Source organism: Amphiura filiformis, unplaced genomic scaffold, assembly GCF_039555335.1.
Source record: "Amphiura filiformis unplaced genomic scaffold, Afil_fr2py scaffold_85, whole genome shotgun sequence".
NCBI classification, from domain to species: domain Eukaryota; kingdom Metazoa; phylum Echinodermata; class Ophiuroidea; order Amphilepidida; family Amphiuridae; genus Amphiura; species Amphiura filiformis.
The window spans coordinates 305,689-317,540 of record NW_027305549.1 but is presented as its reverse complement, the minus strand read 5'-3'; the positions used below and the strand labels follow the sequence as shown (position 1 = coordinate 317,540).

The window sequence follows — 11,852 nt, the reverse complement described above, 5'->3', positions numbered from 1 at the left end:
ACAAGGAACCCAAAAAGTTGATTTGAGTAAGTCCTGGAGGTGCAAATGACAGCTTTCCTGTCTGATATACTAAATAAATCCGGAAAATGGCGGCCATTTATCTGATTTATCTGATTTCTCTTTGAGCCACTTTTCCGCGTACTGTGTGTCCAAACACTAACTCAAAAGGACTAAATCCTAAAGTTTCCTGAACAGCTTCCCTAGCAGCAAACAACAACAAGTGTACTCCTTCATCCCAGTCCCTCTGAAATTCCAAACAATATGTCTTGATCATGTTTTTCAATGTTTGGTGGAACCTTTCTAGTGCACCTTGTGATTCTGGATGGTAAGCACTTGAGGTATACTGTTCTATACCTAATCGATACATGACCTGCTATACTCCAGAAGTAAAGTTTGATCCTTGATCTGACTGTATGGACTTGGGGAGCCCCACAAATGTGAAGAACTTGGTTAAAGCTTTCACGAGGCCCTCTCACTCATTGCCCGTGTCACTGCACATGCAGGAAATATCTCCTTTTCCTCACTAATATCATCCTGCATACAGGGCTTATCTGTGACTATTGGGTCAGGAAAAACCTTCCCCCCCCCCTGCCAATTCATTTCCCAGCAACATGGACACTCCTTTGACTGGCAATTCGTGTCCAACTCCTATGGTAACAGGACCAGAAACCAAATCAGATTTCAGATCAAATCAGATTTCAAATCAGAAATCAGATTTAAGTTAATTTTGTGGAGAGGTACATTGAGTATTTCCATCCAAGTACCCTGGATCAAAGCATTACATGATGAACTATCCTCATTAAAGGGCAAATTTCCTTCCCGAATCACAGAACGTGTACAACATGTGGCTCGCACAATCTTTATGGGCTTTGGACTACCATTATCACCTAGTGAGTCAAACACAAATTCCTCACACACCTTGTCTGTGTCACCTCCCTTTTGTGGGAATTCTTGTTTCTTGATTTCACTGACTTGTTTCTTTGACCCAAATGACACTGCACATCCTACAGTATTATTAGTAGATGACTGTTGTTTTTGGGAGTCTCGTTTGCCTTTTAAGAATAACACTGAGTCATTATATGTCCTGGTCTCTTACAATGAGTACAAGTTACTTTGGATTTTAATTCAGTCCCAAATTTTGATTTGTTACCTGAACTCCCTGAGGTCCCTCTACCACCAGCACTAGATTTGCTCTAGGTTGATTATGTCTGAACCTGTTTGAATAACTGCTGTTATGACTAAATTTATTCGCATTCAATTTGTGAGTTAAGCCATAGTCGTCCGCCATCGTCGCCGCCTCGTTCAGCGTCTTAAGTTTGCGAGCGCTTTCATCCGAATGGGTTTTAATGTCAGCATGGACACATTTCTTGAACTCTTCTATAAGAACCAATTGCCTAAGTTGGCCGAAATCATCTTTGACTTCTTTTGAACAAGCCACCTGTCAAACATTTGTTCTTTTACTCTAGCAAATTCTACATGGGTTTGATCTGCTTGCTTTCTTGAACCTCTGAAATTTTGTCTGTACGCTTCAGTCACCAGTTCGTAGGCATTTAGGACTGCTTGTTTGACTTCTTCATAATTATTACACTTCTCTATTGGTAGAGCTGCGTAAGTCTCCCTGGCCTTCCCCACAAAACTGTAAAAGTATGGTCCAATGCTCTTTAGGTTATTCCAAATTTGTAGCTACCTTTTCAAAATGCTGAAAATATTCGTCAACATCTTTTTCTTTGAATTAAGCACCATCTTCACATACTTTGTAACATCAAACCCTGAATTTGAGGAGAAACTTGATGAGTATTTGTCACCTAGCTTTGCCAACTTCTCTTGTTCAAACTTGTATTTTTCCTCAATTTCTTTTTCTTTCAAATGTGCTTCCATTGTTTTTCCTTTTCTTCCATTTCCAATTTTTGTTTTTCAAGTTCTAATTTTGCTACCTTTCCCTTTTCTTCTGTTTCTAATTTTTGGTGCTCAAGCGCCATATTTTCTTGGCGTGCTTTCTCTTCTATTTCTAGTTTTTGTTTTTCCATATCTAATCTTTCTTGTTTTTCTTTACTTTGCATATCTAGCTTTTGCATGTCTAACTGCAATTGCATTTTAATTTTTTTCCATTTTCAACTGAACTTCTAGTTCTTTCAACTTAACTGCATCACCACCGATTTCAATTTGGACCTCTTTTCTCTTATCCAAAATGGAGTCCTCAAAATACTGACTCAAGGCCAAAATCACCTTTTACCCGAACTCACACGAATGCACAACACAAATACACTCTTTGATTAAGCTAACAAAATCTAGGTCTTTAATGGAAAACAAAGTATGATTGGTACATATGACAACAATTGCATACACAATAAAAACACAATCACAGGTTTATTCTATCAGTTCTTAACCAGCGGTCTTCTTGTTGGTGATCCTAGAGTTCATGCAATATTCTGGACGACTGATAATCCTTATTCACTTGTCCTGCGAAAATCAGCGAAGTCCATTGTACACTTGCGTTTATGAATGTCCTTGCGTATGAAATCCTCACACGAAAATGATGCTGCTTTCTCCAATCACCTATCTTCTTGCGCTGCTTTCTCCAAAATATATCTCCTTGCGCTGCTTTCTCCAAATATTTATCTCCTTGCCCTGTTTTCTCCAAAAATGGTGTTTCTTACACCAATCACTCTTTCTCCAGGGAACAGGCTTCTTTTACACCGCTCCGCTGTATTTGACCGATGGTTTTCATAAACCCAGCAAACTCCAGCAATTCGACAGAAGAACTTTAATCCTTTGATGAGGAAGAGCACATTTGTGTACTTGTATTAAAACTGGTTAAAATGTACTTCTTTTTTGAAGCACGAAGACCATCACACACATGTGGAGTTTTACAATCTCCCATGACATTTTGCAATCAGCAATCTCAAACTCTCACATTTTTATACTCCCAATCTATTAATAGACCATTTTGTCACATTTACTTTCCGAGGGGAATTTCCAAAATGATATCCATTTCACAATCCAAGGGATTTTCCCAAGATCAATTATATACATTAACCTTTCACATTACATCACTTGGGGGGGTCCTATGGTGCAATACACTGAACTGGGGATTTTCAAGTTCCAAACATAGATCTGAGTTTGCTTACAATAATTTGAGGGGTATCCTAAAATGACTTTACAGACCAACTCTTGCAAGTGCAAGGGGGTTTCCCATTTCATGAAATACTTCCAGCTTGTAAACAAAGTTAAATAATTGAATTAAATTACTCAGGGCACATCACAATACCAAGAGGTATTCACCATTATTGCACCAAGAGTTGAAACTTCTTCTAGCATGCACCACAAAGTGAATACCATTTATCCATAATCCGGGTACATAATAGACTTACTTAACAGTCCTGTACAATGATTTTATACAGTCGATAATATATTATCGAGTGGAACTTACGGAGGCAGCCATTAGCAGACCACCCATTGTCAGATGGCTGCACACACAAATGAATAGGAGAATTTTGAGAATGAATCATGACTTGTTGATAAATCGCTTCCTGCAAAAATTCTGAGCACTGGGTGATTCTAAATTTCACATACAATGCACAAAAAAATATTTGTAAAGTCTTTGTCGAGAGATTTAAAAGGTTATCGAGAGAATTTTCTGTAATATTGTTTTAAATTAGCACAAAATACAATATTCTAAGCAGAAAAATAGCCACAGTTCCTATCTTGCCATTGAAAACTCAGGAAGACCACCCACAGAGCCACATGCCAGACAACCTGACGCCAACTGCAAATGGCTGCGCCAATGTGATGTAAGTCGTTTATATGTTATCGACTTTATAAAATCATTGTACAGGACTGCTTAAGATGAAATATGATTCAACATTATTACATTGAACTGTCAGAAAGCATCAAAATTGTATATTAGCATTCCTCCTTATGCACATATCAAATGCATCCCCGGCCCCTGGGGACCCGGGGATGGTCCGGGACTTGACATCATGTGACCCGGGATTGACTCAAAATGTGTCCCGGGGTGAGCCGGGTGTTGGCCGGGATTTGACGTCGGCCAAAACCCCGGGAAATTGGGCCGGGACTTTACCAGGGCGAGGGCCGGGATTATGTCGTAACTTACCCGGGGTTTTCCAACCAGTAAAATGGGCCGTGAACATGGCCATGGGTTGCTAGTAAGGATGCATTACAAACCTCTGTGAATGTGCCCTCCCTTCCAGCTTTGTGCCCCGTCAAGCATTACAAACCTCTGTGAATGTGCCCTCCCTTCATGATTTGTGCCCCCGTATAGCATGACAAACCTCTGTGAATGTGCCCTCCCTTCAAGATTTGTGCCCCCGTATAGCATTACAATCCTCTGTGAATGTGCCCTCCCTTTAAGATTTGTGCCCCCGCATAGCATTACAAGCCTATTTGAATGTGCCCTCCCTTCAAGATTTGTGCCCCCGTATAGCACTACAGACCTCTGTGAATGTGCCCTCCCTTCAAGTCTTGTGCCCCCGCATAGCATAAAAACCTCACTGAATGTGCGCTCCCTTCAAGATTTGTGCCCCCGTATAGCATTACAAACCTTTGTGGATGTGCCCTCCCATCAAGATTTGTGCCAGCGTATAGCATTACATACATCTGTGAATGTCGCTTCCTTCATGCCTTGTGACCCCGCATAGCATTATAGACCTCTGTGAATGTGCCCTCCCTTCAAAATTGCTGCCGCCGCAAAGCATTACAAACCTATGTGAATGTGCCCTCTCTTCAAGATGTGTGCCCCGTATAGCATTACAGACCTCTGCGCATGTCCCCTCTCTTCAAGACTTTTGCCCCCGCATAGTATTAAAAATCTCTTTGAATGGGCTCCCTTCAAGATTTGTGCCCCCGCATAGCATTACAAAGCTATGTGAATGTGCCCTCCCTGCAAGATTTGTACACCCGTATAGCATCACAGACCTCTCTGAATGTGCCCTCCCTTCAAGATTTGTGCCCCCGTATAGCATTACAAACCTTTGTGAATGTACCCTCCCTTCAAGATTTGTGCCCTGCATAGCATTACAAGCCTATGTGAATGTGCCCTCCCTTCAAGATTTGTGCCTCCGTATAGCATTACAGACCTCTGTGAATGTGCCATCCCTTCAAGATTTGTGACCCGCATAGCATTATAGACCTCTGTGAATGTGCCCTCCCTTCAAGTCTTGTGCCCCCCGCATAGCATTATAGACCTCTGTGAATGTGCCCTCCCTTCAAAATTGGTGCCGCCGCAAAGCATTACAAACCTATGTGAATGTGCCCTCTCTTCAAGATGTGTGCCCCCGTATAGTATTAAAAATCTCTTTGAATGTGCCCTCCCTTCAACTCAAGACTTGTGCCCCCGCACAGCACTACAGACCTGTGAGTGTGCCCTCCCTTCATATCTTGTGCCCCCGTATAGCATTAAAAGCCTTTGTGAATGTGCCCTCCCTTCAAGATTTGTGCCCCCGTATAGCATTACAAACCTCTGTGGATGTGCCTTCCCTTCAAGGTTTGTGCACCCGCATATCAATACAACCCTATGTGAATGTGCCCTCCCTTCATATCTTGTGCCCCAGCATAGCATTAAAAACCTATGTGAATGTGCCCTCCCTTCAAAATTTGTGCCCCCGTATAGCATTACAAACCTCTGTGGATGTGCCCTCCTTCAAGTCTTGTGCCCCCGCATAGCATTACAAACCTATGTGAATGTGCCCTCCCTTCAAGATTTGTGCCCTCGTATAGCATTACAAACCTTTGTGGATGTTCCCTCCCTTCAAGATTTGTTCCCCCGTATAGCATTACAACCCTCTGTCAATGTGCCCTCCCTTCATGATTTGTGCCCCCATATAGCATTACAGACCTCTGTGAATGTGCCCTCCCTTCAAGCCTTGTGCTCCCGCACAGCATTATAGACCTCTGTGAATGCGCCCTCCCTTCAAAATTGATGCCACCGCAAAGCATTACAAACCTATGTGAATGTGCCCTCTCTTCAAGATGTGTGCCCCCGTATAGGATTACAGACCTCTGCGAATGTCCATTCTCTTCAAGACTTTTGCCCCGCATAGTATTAAAAATCTCTTTGAATGTGCCCTCCCTTCAAGACTTGTGCCCCGCACAGCACTGCAGACCTGTGATGAGTGCCCCCGTATAGCATTACAAACCTCTGTGAATGTGCCCTCCCTTCAAGATTTGTGCCCCCGCATATCATTACAACCCTATGTAAATGTGCACTCCTTTCAAGATTTGTGCCGTCGTATAGCATTACTGACCTTTCTGAATGTGCCCTCCGTTCAAAATGTGTGCCCCCGTATAGCATCACAGACCTCTCTGAATGTGCCCTCCCTTCAAGATTTGTGCCCCCTGTATAGCATTACAAACCTCTGTGAATGTGCCCTCCCTTCATGATTTGTGCCCCCGCATAGCATTACAAGCCTATGTGAATGTGCCCTCCCTTCAAGATTTGTGCCCCCCTATAGCATTACTGACCTTTGTGAATATGCCCTCCCTTCAAAATGTGTGCCCCCGTATAGCATCACAGACCTCTCTGAATGTGCCCTCCCTTCAAGATTTGTGCCCCCCGTATAGCATTACAAACCTCTGTGAATGTGCCCTCCCTTCATGATTTGTGGCCCCGCATACCATTACAAACCTCTGTGAATGTGCCCTTCCTTCAAGATTTGTGCAACGGAAAAAAATATATTATTAATAATCAATTATTGATCCAATCCACTTTGGAAGGCCCAACAGGAAAAATATCAAAATATTGATCTGTAAAGCCATCTGATCACTCAAGTAGTAAAACACAATCACATGCGACCTTCATATCGCCTGTGCATTGAAAGAGGTTGGTCACCACTGCTGTTGTGCACGCCCAGTAGAGCATTGATACGACCCAGTGACTCGGTAACTGGACACGGTTGTTTGATGTATATAGAATTGGCTTCATTATTAACTAAATGCAAACTATAGATGGCGCTATTGATCTTAAATCATATTTCGTTATTTGCAAGGGTTAGGTGATTAATACTGCCATTAAAACACCTGGAATAGGTGAAACAAGCAACAAGGAAATTTTATAAACATATTTGATCAAACGATAAAAGGAATTATTTGTATTGAAGGCTTGAAAGAGTAATTTTCAGTAACTAAATAGCGCCACCTATTTTGTCATTAATAGATACATTTTATATCCAAAAAAACTTTAAAAATGCTATAAAAGTGAATAATTTTGTAAAAGAGGGGAAATTAAAGTTGAGAATGACTCAAAAGCATCTGTATACATTAACATGATATTACTTGTGGCTGTTTAAGCCTAAAATTTGGTTGTACATGATGTTTTGTTTGAAAAATTAATAAATGATCCCATCAAACAACCGTGTGGAACTTCTATATTGAAGCTATGCTTATTGTGCAAAGCTATTCGTTGTGGTAAATTTAGTTCACATGCTTCGTTACCTTTGGTAAATAGATATCCGTTTGAAAAGAAATGGTGTTACCTCATAACAAAGAGCAAAAATTGAAGGACGAATTCTCTAATCGTAACGCCAGGTCAGGCTCCTACGCATAATGTACAGGGGGCAACAATAAAATTTATACAATTGCATTTTGACTTCTCAGGAAAAAAACTAAAAGATGTATGGCACAAATGTTATATGCAATACAATCAGTAATATATTGGCTAAAAGAAGACGTTTAGTTGGTTTCTTTACTAGCTTGGGTTCAAAAGTTATGTCCGATTAATTAAATCGTCCAGAAAACGTGTTGGGCCACTTTTGCCATGTTTGCGCATATCAAGTTTGAACCGCTTATCGTGCATTAAACATCAAAGAACTGACACAAAAGAATAATAAGTGGTGTTTCTGCATATAATTAACATGAACTTAATAATAATATGATATTTCTTTCAAATAATCTTATAAAGTAATTTCTCATATCCCTGAGATATCATTGGTAAAACTGAGAACAGTTTTTGCATCCATAAGTACAAATCAATTTAAAATTTTGAAATTAAGTTTAACTGGGCTTCTAGCTTTTTCTGGGGGACCACTATTGCCAGCTTTTCTGTTAACAAATTCTACATAATTTACTTCTCATAGTTCTATGTAATTGTATGTACTGATGGAAGACGTGAGCTTGGAAAATGAGCTATAAAGTAATTTTATGGTTTCTGCTTGACTCCATGTGTACCGAATGTCACAACCATAAAAATGCGCTCTTCCAACATGAATTGGGGTTGAAGTTGTTGAGCTGCAGCCACGATTTCTAGTAAATGAGGTTGTTATGTCAGTGCTTAGTTGTGAATTTCAAAAACTCAAGGAGATATTCTATTATGTAATCATTTCTACCACTTCGAATACCCCATTGTCATGATTGTTCAAAACTACCTATCATCAGAGCACCGTCCAACTGGTCCAGGGTTCAACTCTATTCAGTCAATTTTGTAACACTTAGACAAAAGTGGCCCAAGCGGTTTTAAGACAAGGTTACATAATTGGCCATATCTTCACTTGTATACCATCGATTTTATTGGAACAAAGCTTATCTGGTAGCTAAAGAAATTATCTTGATAGATATATATATATATATATATATCAAACCAAAGAATACGCGACATACTTGTGCCATTCTATTATATTCATTCACATTCATATTCATTCATACATATTTTATTTCCATAAAAATCAAAGACATTACATAAAAAATATATATAAACACGGTACATATGGAGGAAAAGGCTGGAAGACCAAAAGGTCTGAAAGTTAGACTTTCCCTGAAATCAAATGAAATTAACAAAATAAATCAACATAACATAACATAACCAAAGGTGCTCACGAAAAAGATTAATTATATTTAGAGATCAGTTTTGCTTTTAATTGATTACGGAAATTTTTAACAGATTTTGAAGCTTTCAGATTTTTATCTAAAGAATTCCAAAGAATGGGACCTCTTGTACGTATGGCATGATCAGAAAAGACTTTCTTATTTTTGGTTAGATTTAGGTCATTTACATATCGTGTCTTGTAGTTATGCATGTCAGAACGTTTGGTAAAATAATTATCAAATGAACAGGGCAGCTCATTTATAAGGCACCTGTACATGAATGTACCTAATTCCAGTGTGTACATATCTTCAACTTTTAATATGTTATAATTAGCAAACAATGGCGCTGTGTGGTCTCTGTAGTGACCGTTTGCCACCGTTCTAATAGCCCATTTTTGAATTTTTACAATTTTATTTAAGTAAGTTTTACATGTATTTCCCCATAAAAGTACTCCATAATTCAAATAAGGCAATATTAACGTACAATAAAGTGTAAATAAAATAGGATTTGGAACAAAATGTTTCAATTTATTCATGACACAGACATTTCTTGAAATTGTTCTAGATACGCAATCTATGTGACATTTCCAAGTGAGACATTCGTCTATTATAAATTTCGTCTATTATCAAAATTGTACAAATTTTATTGTTACACCCTGTACACGGTGTCCCAATAAAAACGGAACCCATATTTGATTTTTCTCAGGTACAATTTATACTCAATAGTATTATATAAAGACGAGATAAATATGCACTGACATTATCATTTATAATAAAATCACTCAATATTCATGTTATGCCAGTGAATTCATATATATATATATATATATATATTTTTTTTTTTTGGGATTATAATGCTACGCCAAATTTGTTACCAACCTCTTCTTCCGCAAATATAATTTCTTTGTAACATAAAATCACCAGGTTAAGTAAAGCACTCACTCTCTCACAAAAAATTGCCAATAGGCCTATTTTCCGAGTGTTTTCGTATCACTTGTTTGCTGATCATCTGGTGAGGGCGGCATTACCCGTTGAACGCTTATGATGGCAAAACTCGAATTGACTCACCACATGCCGTGGTGGCGCAGTTGGTTAGCGCGCCCGAGATCTGACCGGGAGGTCGTGGGTTCGAGTCCCATCCACAGCAAGTTCTTTTTTGGGATTATAATGCTACGCCAAATTTGTTACCAACCTCTTCTTCCGCAAATATAATTTCTTTGTAACATAAAATCACCAGGTTAAGTAAAGCACTCACTCTCTCACAAAAAATTGCCAATAGGCCTATTTTCCGAGTGTTTTCGTATCACTTGTTTGCTGATCATCTGGTGAGGGCGGCATTACCCGTTGAACGCTTATGATGGCAAAACTCGAATTGACTCACCACATGCCGTGGTGGCGCAGTTGGTTAGCGCGCCCGAGATCTGACCGGGAGGTCGTGGGTTCGAGTCCCATCCACAGCAAGTTCTTTTTTGGGATTATAATGCTACGCCAAATTTGTTACCAACCTCTTCTTCCGCATATAGCTATATATATATATATATATATATATATGTATATACAAAGTAATGAACTAAAGTTTCTTCAGAGAGTGCTCAACTTTAAGTGTAAAGGAGCGATAAATAAATAAATATACAGATGGATCAGTTCATTAAATTTTATTCATATCCTACAAACTTGTTTCAAGAAGACTGCTGTCTCCTCTCATCAGGGATAGTCAAATGTAATGAAAACAAAACAAAACAAGATGAAGTGTATCTTTCCTGTGCGTAATTGACACTTCAACATAGCCAACCATTTCACTTGCACTTCTTGTAGTCTAGTTTATATCATTATCTGCACCCGTTGCAACATCCTCTATGTCGGGGAAACCTGCAGAAGACTTGCTGACCGCTTCACTGAACACCTGCGGTCAATCAAATGCAATTTTGATGGTTTTCCTGTAGCGCGGCATTTTAACCCCCCTTCCACATGTACCATCAACGACATCAAGGTTACCGCTGCTATCAATGCCAGAGGAAACAACAAGGATCGCATCATGGCAGAACATAAACTCATTTTCAAGCTCGGCACTGTTCAGCCTGGTGGCTTAAACAGCAAATTTGACACTTTTAGCTTATGACTCATTGTTTTTCATGTATCTGCGGCTCTAGACAATTTTGCTTTATTTTATCATGTATCCGCTGTACTACTTTTTGTAGTTGTAATCATTTTCTCACTTACCACTGTTTTTGTATACAAGTTCTGTCAGGCACAAAGGATGTTTTCTTCTCCTTTTTGCTTGGTTTGTTCTTTCTTTATCTCATTATGTAAGTGTTTGGTCATCACCAATGGGTTTTTTTCTCCCCTTTGTTCATGGCCTCACACATTTTTTGCTTGCTTCTGTAAGGTATTCGCTACTTGCACGGTTCCGCCATTATGCACTATGTGCGGGGAGAGCCTCGAACTGGCAGCATACATGAAAGGAAGAATTATGTAACCTTACACAGAACGTTATGACTAGTTCAATTCCCATTCATGTATGCTGCCAGTTCGAGGCTCTCCCCGCACATAGTGCATAATGGCGGAACCGTGCAAGTAGCGAATCATTGCATTTGCTCACACTTGTAAAAGGGTTAGACCCGAAACGTCGTGTAATTTAATGTATTTTACATTATTATCAGGCGCTGTGCCAAACTTTGTTTACCCAACTGTCGACCATATAAATAACCAGCGTCACGCAGAACTTCGACCTCTATATATATATATATATATATATAGGCGTAAGAAATTTGAATAGACGACAACGTAGCTGAGTAACATTAACTTTAATTCCAAGCTTTCGCCCTCAGGGCTTCATCAAGGCATAGGCAAACTGTTAAATGAATAAACAGAGAGAGGATACATAAATACCAGGCAATAAATCCCTACATTACAAGAAAATATTATACAATCAAAAAACCTGAGCAGACCAGAAACCAGAAGTGTGCTGGTTACGGATCATTGTCTTTCCGTAACCAGCACACATACTTTACATCTAGCATCTCCTCTCTCGGTAAGTT

At 39.5% G+C, this 11,852-nt stretch overlaps 2 non-coding genes across 2 annotated transcripts; both read left to right on the top strand.

The window, feature by feature from the left end:
• The first annotated feature begins 9,887 nt into the window (after positions 1 to 9,887).
• On the top strand, positions 9,888 to 9,961 carry Trnar-ucu (transfer RNA arginine (anticodon UCU)). Its single transcript has one exon. It is a non-coding gene; the product is annotated as a tRNA-Arg (tRNA).
• A 239-nt stretch (positions 9,962 to 10,200) lies between these two features.
• Trnar-ucu (transfer RNA arginine (anticodon UCU)) lies at positions 10,201 to 10,274 on the top strand. Its single transcript has one exon. It is a non-coding gene; the product is annotated as a tRNA-Arg (tRNA).
• Positions 10,275 to 11,852: the final 1,578 nt, after the last annotated feature.